Source organism: Rhineura floridana, chromosome 22 (genome assembly GCF_030035675.1).
Source record: "Rhineura floridana isolate rRhiFlo1 chromosome 22, rRhiFlo1.hap2, whole genome shotgun sequence".
NCBI classification, from domain to species: domain Eukaryota; kingdom Metazoa; phylum Chordata; class Lepidosauria; order Squamata; family Rhineuridae; genus Rhineura; species Rhineura floridana.
Genome location: NC_084501.1, coordinates 14341046 through 14351920, shown reverse-complemented (window position 1 = coordinate 14351920; position 10875 = coordinate 14341046).

The window sequence follows — 10875 nt, the reverse complement described above, 5'->3', positions numbered from 1 at the left end:
ACTGCTGTCATTTGAAGGCTTCTTTGTGCATGCATGTTTTCTAATTAACTTGATCTTCAACAAAGAAATTCTTGCTTGACCTGGTCTTCAAATTTCTCTGGCGGATTTTTCACCACCACCCCTACCCCCCATATCTTCTAGAACACCTTTTTGGGGGCCCAGATGTTGCTGAAATACATTTACCATAATTCCTGGCCATGCTGGGTGGGGGTGATAGGACTTGTAGTCCAGAAACATCTGGGGACCCAAAGGCTGGGAAAGATGGCAGAATGCCTCCCAATATGAACCTCTGCAGACACATGGATCTTCTGAGGCCCTTTTCTGGGTCTTACCTCTCAGAGAGGTTTGGAGGGTGGTGACAAGGGAGAGGGCCTCTTTAGTTGTGGCTCCGTGTCCATGGAATGATCTCCCCATTGAGCTTCACCTAGCTCCTTTGCTGACGTCTCTTCAGTTCCAGCTAAACACTTACCTTTTCTCCCAGGCTTTTGATGGACTGAGCTGATTTTGTTCTGCTGTTAGTGTGCCACCAAAGGTTTTTGTGGCTCTTATGGATGGCTGTGTGTTTTTGTGTACGAATCATAGATATTTTCATCAGAATGTTAATGTTTTATATGAATGGTATAATGCATTTATTTTTATGCAGTGCTTTTTGGTAAACGATGAGGTGCCAGTCCTCATATCTTGATAAAAGTAGTGTTGGTGCCAACACAAAATGGTTGGTATGGGCACCAAAAAAAAGGTGCTTGTATTCTGTACTCATATTTAATTTACAGAAATACATAGTAGATAGGAAAGGCACACCTAGTTCTAACAAACTAAGTTGGTGGCTTAATACCCAGATGGCTATTGCTCTCCATGATTCATGGTTGGAGTGCCCTTCAGATATCTTGCCACTCTCTTGATTGCTTCCCAGTCCTTATTGGTTGGTGATCTGTTTTTTTCTGGACAAGTATCTCTCCACTGCTGCCACCACATCAGTCCTGGTAACTGTGCTGATATATAGAAGTTTCCTGGAGGCTTGTCTGTAGCTCTCGAGGTCTTTCCATGGTAGTTTGTTGTGGTCTGGCTTCAGGTATCCTACTTTCATTGGAGTAGGTGCTGGATGTGCATCCTTCAGTCCTAGACTCTCAAGAAGGTCTTGGATCATTTGTCTTTGACTCACCAAGAAGATTCCATCATCTTCTCTTTCAATTTGTACTCTGAGGTAGTGCGGGACACCACCTAGGCACTTCATTTCAATTTCCTTGTTGAGGTGATTCCTTGTTGCTTGTTCAGTGGGTCTTGATAAGCCAACAGTAGATCTTCCACTTAAATCAGTAGGTAAGTCCATCTGTTGTTCCTGAACCTGCTGTACAGGCATGGCTCTTCTATGCCTTGTACAAAGCATTCTTTCAAGGGCATTTTGCTCAGTTTCTCATTCCAGGCTTTGGCATCCTACTTAAGTCCATCAATGGATTTTTGAAGTTTACACACTAGGGTTACTTTTCCTGGAACTTCAAACTCTGGTGGTTGTTGCATGTGGATTTCCTCTTCTATTTCTCCATGCAAGAATGTTGTTTTTATAGCCATGTGCTCCACCTGCATTTTCTTGTTAGCAGCAACACTCAGAAGAGTTCTGATGGCTGTGTGTTTGACTAGAGGAGCAAATGTTTGATGGTAGCCTTGTCTATACTTTTAAGAGTATCCTTTGGCTATTAGTCTTGCCTTGTATCTCTCAATGATTCTTCAAGCATTCGGCTTGAACACCCACTTGCTGCCTGCAGCTTTTCTTCCTTGAGGAAGCTGGATCAGTGTCCAAGTTTTATTCCTGTGTAGAGCTTCCAGCTCTTCCTTGGCTGCCTGCCTCCCCCTCTTGGCTTCAGCTTTAGGTAAGGCTTCAATCTCTTTCCAGGTCTCTGGCTCTCGAAGTTATCTCTCCCGAGGCAAGCAAGGTTTTCTGGTGATACATCTTTTTTTGTGAGTTCAGAGCATCTGGGTGCTGGAACTTTAGCTCCCCCTTCTGGCTCTGATGTCTCTTCTGGCTCAGACTCCTCTCCTTCCTCTGCTGGTGTATTGCTGTGATCCCTTCTGTTGTGGAAGAATAGCTCAATGTTGTCAGGAATGCCTGGGTTGAAAGGTTAAAAACTAAAATGGTTCTGAGACAAGGAATTGTGGGGGAAAACATCTTGTCTAAAATGGGGCCTCTGAGAGGCCATGAGATGGCAGTTCTCACAGCTGAAGCTAGTTAATTAGGCTAGAAGCAAGAACACCTGCTTATCAGTTGAGACTGGTACTTCAAGGCCAATCAGCCTGGGAAGGTTGGTGAGTGTGCGACTGTTAAGTGCAAAAGCGCCAGAAGCAGTCATCATCAGAAAGGCCCCTAATTGGCTAATTATTTCCTGGCTGTTGCTGGGCATTTTCAGGATTCAGATCTTAGCCTTTGTTCCTCAATGTTCTTGATGTTACCTGATGTTGAGGTTCCATGTTCCATCTGCTATCCAGGCTATGCATCTCTAGGGTGATGTGGAACCATGCAGTTATTTTGCTGTTTACCTCTATTGTAAGTATAGATTAAGCTAGACAGTTTTGTTATTTTTTTATCTGTGACTGTAACTCTCTGTATTTTACCTAGCCCTTGGGGGTGTTTAGTTTAAGGAATTATTACGCTACTACACTTGTGCACTTTTATTTAATAAAGCTACTTCTTATTTACCAGTAGGTGTTCATTGCAGGGGAGATTTGGCTCTGAGTCCCGCACCCTGGCCAATTGGCCATGGACTACCATATAACTGGATATTTTGCCTAAGGCTCCAAGACAAGGAGTGCACCTTTGGCTCTTGCCTTTGGAATCCTTAGCAGGTCTATTTCTGGCATGTTGGGTTCCCCCTTGAGCTAGAATGGGTGACCAGGATTAAGGGGTGGTGGCAGTCTACCTACCTTGCAGGGTTGTTGCTGGTTTAATCAGCCCTGGTAAGGGAGGCACAAGTTGTGCCTGGCCAGGATCAATTGCCTTGGGCTTAGGAATTGAGTCCTGGTGAGAACTGGCAGCAGTTCATGACAAGTATCTTCTTCCATTATGCTGTTATCCGTTTGGTGTAGCACCCCTTTTGGTTGGTGTGCACACTTTCCTTCATCAAATGGACAGTTCTATATACTCCAACTTTGCCAGTTTTGGGATCTATGACTCAGTATCCCTTCTGCATTGAAGAATATTCTAAGAATATTCCTTACTTGGCAGTGTGGTCAAATTTTGACCTCTTTTGTTTTAGGATGTGCATGAAACCCTTGCACCAGAACACATGAAGGCAAGACTTGCTTGGTGTACACCCATGCCATAACTCAAAATGTGTCTTATTGATTGCAGCTGCCGGATGTCAGATCTCCAGATAGGTGGCAGCAACCACTGCTTCCCCCCCTCAATATTTCTGTGATAACTATGTATCTTCCAAGAAGAAATGAATCATCTGTCCAAGAGTCCAACTCATGTGTTCTGTGACCCCATTTTGTTATGGAGTATAAACAACAGTAGTCTGGTGCTCTGTACTTTGCTCATATGGAAAGTCTTGCATAGCTCTGGACACAAATTCTCCTGCATTATGAGATCTTATAATTTGTGATGAAATAGTTTGAACTACCTCTTTTGCGCCTATGCACAGATTCAAGAGTTCTTTACTTGTCTCTTAAACCTAAGGCTGTTTAGAGTCCTTGTACGAAGCAACTGCACTCACCTGGAGTCGTGCTGCACCTCTGCAGTAAATCTAATACAGACAGACTTTACGAGGAAACTCCCACCAGAAATCTCTCAAGACTGGGGAGGAATCAGAATAAATAAAAAAGAATGGAGTTCCACAGCAGATGGAGTTTATGCTTTTTATTGATTACACATTTCTATATGAGCATACTTAGTCTGGTCTAACCAAGTAAATGAATTAATCATACAACACAAACTCAAGATAATTATGCAATGTAATGCATTCCTTTACAATCTAAATAGTTTCACTCGTACATATACTGGCCAAGTTCAAGGTTCTAGTTTTGGTGTACAAAGCCCTATACAGCTTGGGACCAGGATACCTGAAAGACCATCTTATCCCTTATATACCCAGTTGATCAGTGCACTTTGCAGGTGAGGGCCTCCTGCAGATACCATCTTATCAGGAGGTTTGTTCTGTAAAATACAGGAAGCGGGCCTTTACTGTGGTGGCACTGCCACTTTGGAATTCCCTTCCCTTAAATATTAGACAGGTGCCATCTCTGTTATCTTTTTGGCTCCTGCTGAAGACCATCCTCTTTCAACAAGCCTTTTAAGTAGAGACCTTGTCCCAGTCTGCATCTGTGTTGGAATTGCTTTTTAATATGTTCTTAAACTTTGTTTTTTAAAATGTTTTTAATCTTAGAAGATGTTTTGATAGCTTTCTTTAAGTAACATTTTTGAACATGTTTTGTTTTAATGTGTTTTAAAGTTTGTTTTGATGATAGTTTAATGTTTTTAGTCCTTTTGTTTGCACCCTGGACTCCTGCTGAGAGGAAGGGCAGGATATAATAATAATAATAATAATAATATAAAAAATGACAGTTTAACTCAGCATTTAGGCAAACTGACGCCAGCATGACCTGTCCATAAGACTGGTAAACAACTGCATTTGTGATCTCTCTTTATAGTCTCCCTTCTCTAGATCATCTGATATACAATTATATCATCTGCTGTTCTAGCAATCTTTTCTCACAAATTCACTCCCACAGACTTATCATAACCATTCTCATGGGGCAGTCTTACAAACAACTTTCCTTTCTCATAGATTTTCTGTTTCGTGAACATAGATGTTCCCAGAGATTTATATCAATTTCACCACACCTGCAGGGAAGGATTGGAGCCATAAGTCTAAACTTCACTAGGAAGTGATCTGCCCTTGACAATGGGGTGACATCCACCACCCCCAATCTCCAGACCACCCCTTCCTCCATCTGGAGCAAAAAACAAGTCAAGGGTGTGCCCTGCCCCATGCGTCAGGCCAGTGACAACTTGAGACAGCCCCATGGTTGACATGGAGGCCATGAAGTCCTGAGCTGGAACACTAGAGGCAGCCTCAGCGTGGACATTGAAATCACCCAGGACTGTTGTTCTGGGCTCCTCCAATACCACAGCCAAGATGGGCTCAGCCAGCTCAGTCACAGAAGCTGCCAGGCAGCAGGGTGGACGGCACACCAGCAGCAGCCCTAGTTTACTATCTTGTTGGCCCAACACCAGGTCAGTCCCTCACAGCCAGCTCCAAGACAGAGTATTTCCTGGTGACAGAGATGGACGTTCTGTAGGCCACAGCAACTCCTCCTCCCCATCCCTGCAGCCTGTTCTGATGTTGCACCACATATCCAAGTGGGCAAAGCTGGGTCAGGTGAACTCCTCCCAGCTCACCTACCCAGGTCTCAGTAATGCACACCAGATCGGCACCTTCATCCAAGATCAAATCATGGATGAGAGTGGTCTTATTGTGTACCGACCTGGCTTTAAACAACAACACACACAGGCCAGTGGGCACAGCAGATGAGCAATGAGGAACCCATCCATGAGAGGAGTGGCAGCAAGGAACAAGGTATAGATAGCCTTGCCCTCATCTTTTATGGTAATTCATCACCTCCCCATGACTATGCTTCCCTTTACTTTTTATAGTACTGGGCAGCTGGTTAAGATGCACCTTTTTGATGAATTTTTGGAGGAGGAAAGACCTGGTTAGATAAATGGGTTAGTTACAGCTGCTGCCTTATCATCCCACATGTTCACCTACTTCACAATTGGGATGAATTCAATTGACCTTTAGGAAGATCAGAAGCTGACTTGTCCTGAGTCAGAGCCTGTGGTCCATCTGGCTCAGCATTGTCTACACTGACTGGCAGGGGCTCTCTAGGGTTTCAGACAAGGGACCTCTCCCAGCCCTCTCTGGAGATACCAGGAACTGAGACTGGGACTTTTTGCATGAGAGGTAGATGCTCTATCACTGAGCTATGTCCTTCCCCTAACTGCTATTTGTTGAGTTGCCATGAGTTGTTGCCTTGTGTATTTTAAGGATGGTGTTATGCATGTTGTGAATTCTCTTTATCGTACTTGAGTTTGTAAGAAACCACCCTGTAGCTAGATCAAATGCCAGTACATAAATTGTCTAAATAAAATGAAATACATAAGAAATGTTTTTCTTCATTATTTTCCCCCAGACAGCTAGATACAACTTCTGCTGTCCTGTTCCTTTCTCTGAGAAGATGGTGAGTTTTATAAAGTGACTGAGGAAAGTGTCACATGTTTTGTAAATGTATTTCAGTGTAACCCCCACTTAGAGATTAGTTTAAATATTCTTTTAATTGAATTCATCTTGTTCCTGTAAAAAAAAAACACTTTGGAAGCTTTGCTGAGGGGCAATTGACAAATCAGAAACCGAAATAAAAAGCAATAACTCCCATTCAGACAGATTATTAGTAGGGATTTAGAATGTAGGCAAATGCTTAACTAGGGCAATGGATGTGTTCAGTTTTGTAGGCTCACCAGGTTATCATGTACAAATCTTAGCCTCAGTTTTCTCCACCTATAAAATGGTATTCCATGTGTGGTATAGAATGACTTGCAGTGGCTCTAAAGGCTCTTAGGTAGGATCACTAGGTGTGGACTACCTTTATCCCTCCTGATCTTCTGAAGAACAGCTCCTATCATCATCTATGGCCATTGACCATGCTTACTAGGGTTGATGGGAGTTGTTATTCAGCAACATCTGGAAGGCCAAAATTCCCCACTCCTGTGCTACTTGTGTAACTGAGGATGTTGGAGATTGAACCTCAGAACTTCTTCACGACAAACATGTACTCTACCACTGAGCGACAGTCCCTTTCTCCAAAAAGAATCCAAGAGGCAGATATTTTGATGCAAGAAAAGGTTTATTGGAAAGGTGGAAGAACTAAATCACAAGGATCCACACTCAGTTTCAGTTGAATGAAATTCCAGCTCAACAAAACCAGCAATTATGAATGTCACTGAATTGCTCACCACCATCCTTGTATTTAAAGAGAAGTAGGAACATTCCTGCATAGGGAACAGGAAGACTCATGTTGTTAGCAAAGGCAATTGTACAGGTATAAGGAGATAAAGAAAAGCACATATACATCTCAGGGAAAGCATAGAGCAGCATTGGCCACTGTGGTGCCCTCCAGAGGTTGTTGGACTCCAACTCCCATCAGCTCCACCTAGCAAGGCTGCAGTGGTCAGGGATGATGGAAATTGTAGTTCGATAGCATGTGGTTAGCACCATAAATGGTTATGCCCATCATCAAGTAAGTCACAGATAAACCTGATCTTCAGAGGTGCTGAGCATCCCCAGTTGTAACAGCCATTAGTTGAAACTGTAGGTGCTCAGCATTTCTGAAGGACTGGTCCATAAGGTCCATATAGTGTTCATATCATGGTTTTCAAAACTATTGCCTGCTCTAATGTTCCTGAGTTTAACAGGGATATCCACAGACACGTTTTGACCGGCCAAAACCTTTGTAGCCACCCCCAAGGTATCCTCTGTAAGGATAGCCGGAACCATAATATCCATCAGCACATGGAGTGTAGCCTCCAACGGACACGGGGTCACAGCTGGCAGAGAGGATGGGTCCTGGGACGGTCACAGTGAAGGAAGGTGGCTGGATCACGACCTCTGATGGTGGGACCTGGCTGATACATCCAACGTTGGCCCCAGGATATATTCCAAGACTGCTTGCTGGCACGCCACCACCTCCAACAAGTCTGCCACCACCAATGCCACCACCAATGCCACTACCGATGCTGCCTCCATAGCCGCCTCCATAGCCGCCAACTCCACATGGCCCAAGGCCAATTGTCGGAGCGGAGGCACAGGATGGGATGGCGCAAGTAGGTTCACAATATGACCAGCAACCAGACATGTTGAGTGATGGGGATGAATCTGGGAGAAATAGAGGACACAAACATTAGGGGAAGGAATGTTCTGGTTTGTTAACTGATTGATTTATATCCCACCTTTCCTCCCAAAAGGAGCCTAGGTTGGCAAAGAAGAGGAAAAAAACACTCAAACATTGTTTAAATATCTTGAAAATAAAACAACTTAAAATATATATTTTTAAAAAGAAGGTCTTTAAAATCATATTAAAAACAATTCAAACAGAGATGCAGACTGGGATAAGGTGATGGGGATGAATCTGGGAGAAATAGAGGACACAAACATTAGCGGAGGGAATGTTCTATTTATCTATTTGATTTATGTATATGCCACCCTTCCTCCCAGAAGGAGCCTAAGTGGAGAACAAGTGAAAAAACACTAAAAATATGTTTTTAAAGTATCTTGAACACAAAACATCTTAAAAACATTTTTAAAAAGATATTTAAAATAATATTAAAAGTAATTCCAACACAGATGCAGACTGAGGTAAGGTCTCTACTTAAAAATCCTCCTTGAAATTCTTCAGCAGGCACTGAAAAGATAACAGAGATGGTGCCTGTCTGGTATTCAAGGGAAGGGAATATCAAAGGGTTGGTTCCACTATGCTAAATGTCTGCTTCCTATGTTGTGTGGAACAGACCTCCTGATGAGATGGTATCTGCAGGGAGCCCTCACCAGCAGAGTGCAGTGATCGACTAGTTTTATAAGGGTTAAGACGATCTTTCAGGTATCTTGGTTGTAAGCTATATAGGGCTCTGTAGGCCAAAAATTTCACCTTGAATAGATTTGGGCTCAATGGTTCCCAATTGTTTTGTTTCCATGGATGACTTGAAAATTGCAGAGGGTCTTCGGGAACCACTTATTTGTTATTTCTGCCTGTTATACCCTTTAGGTTGCATAGAATTCAAATCATAATACAATAAGATAACATTATAAAAAAAAATAAAAAAGCAATGTACAGTTAAAATCCATATGAGTATTCAATGCCAAGGACCACCTTCATAGAAAACAGTTTCTGAACTCCACTTAGGCTAACTGGGCAATATGGGGGAAAAAAACCCATGTGTTTCAGGTGCAGCACCCCTTCTTTCCACCAGATGTGGCTTTTGAGCTCTGCAAAACTGTTGAATAAAATTAATCCCTATGGAAGACTGGGATTCTTATATAACCACCTTCTGGTGTACAACCTCCATTGCCCCTTAATTTCTGTTGCAGAAGCTCTTCCCTGATTCCCACCAACATTTCAATTGTGATTGGTTAGGATGTGAAAGGGGACCTCTTCCATCTCTATAACTGGACCCTAAGCCATTTCCCAATTTTTCTTTTCCCAATGGCTGTCAAACTGTTGCTAATACTCATTTCAGTTTGGTAGTCCTTTCATAAAAGCCACGATGGGGAAGCACATGGACTTTCCAATGTTTCATCTCCCACCATCCATGAAGATGAGCCATGCTGACTGCAGCTAGAGAGAGTTTCAATTATTCCAGATTAGGAATGAAAGGGCCTACAATTTCAGTTCTCTCCAGTTTCTAATTTTTCCAATCTGAAATTCAGATATCCACATTTCTGCAGCAATTTGAGTTTTTTTTTTAAAAAAATGATTACAATTCCTCAGTATTTTAGTGCAAGTTTCTCCTACTAAATACAGTTTTGTATGTAGTTTTGACAAATGCACACATTTTTGCAAACAATTTCTCCTAATACACTGCATTTTGAATTTTTATTTTCGCTAATATATTCATTTTATGCACACTTTCTCGAACATACACGTTTTTATAAACATTTTTGGTTGTAGAACTGCACTGCAAAAATCAGATGAGTGCAATGTGCAAGGGATAGCTGTGTTTTGGTTCCCATAATGTTTCAGAAAGTGTGGATTTGATAGACTCAGCTTTAAGTGAAAACTGAATTGAATTTCTCTTTCCCCCACTTCCAGATCTACATCAAGGTGTAGATGAATATATTTCTTTAACCTACATAGGCAAGAATTTCAAACTCTTCCAATATATAAATGAAGACTAATAGCCCATGGAATTTACAACAACAGCCAAATGTGGCTTTACAACCTTCTCATACAAACATAGAATGTTATTTCGTATGAAATGACTTTGAGCTCTAGCATTTGAAGACTCCTAATGACACCACAGCAATGGGATTCATTCTTGTCCAAAGCCACAAAATGCTTTCCAAGTGATTTGCCAAACACGTTTTGACTTTGAAAGGTCTTCTTCGGTGGCATCCAATGGTGTCTGGTGCCTATTGAGACTGGTAGAGCAGAAGGCAGGGAGTCCAACATTAAGGGAAGCCAGAATCCGTCAAAAGTAGAATGAATTCTAGTTGTGTCCCCACCATTTTCCCTGATGAGGTCTACAAGGGCAACACTGAGGCTAAGGAAGAAGCTGACAGTCAGTGCCACCCGTGGACAGGTTGTAAGTCAAATGGGAGATTAATGGGAGCTGGTTGAGGGCAGACTGAGGTTGGTGGAGCAGGGCCCCATTTGCCCTAATGGACCAGCAACCTCCACTGGTGGCATCTATTTGGAGGGCTGCTCTTCCCCACCCTGGCTTTAAGTTCTCTCTCTTTTTTAAAGCTCTGGTTGTTTGGTGTTATTGCAGATTTGATGAGCATTTTGGCCAAATTACTTGCAAATGGAAAGCTATATATAAAGTTTAGCATGCCTATACTATGTTCATCTGATGATTTCATCACCATTTCAAACATTCCTTTTCCCCAAGAGGCACTATCATCCTAGAACAAGTTTGCTTCCCAAAACAGAAGGACCAATGGTCTCACTCAGTATAAGGTAGCTTCCTATGTTAAGGAGAACCTGTTTTTTCCCAGATATTGCTGCATTAAAACTCCCATAACCGCTGACAGTCAGCTCTGCTGGTTAAGGTAGTGAAAGATGAAGTGGAACCACTTCTGGAGGATCATAGCTCCTTCAGCCCTGCTTTTT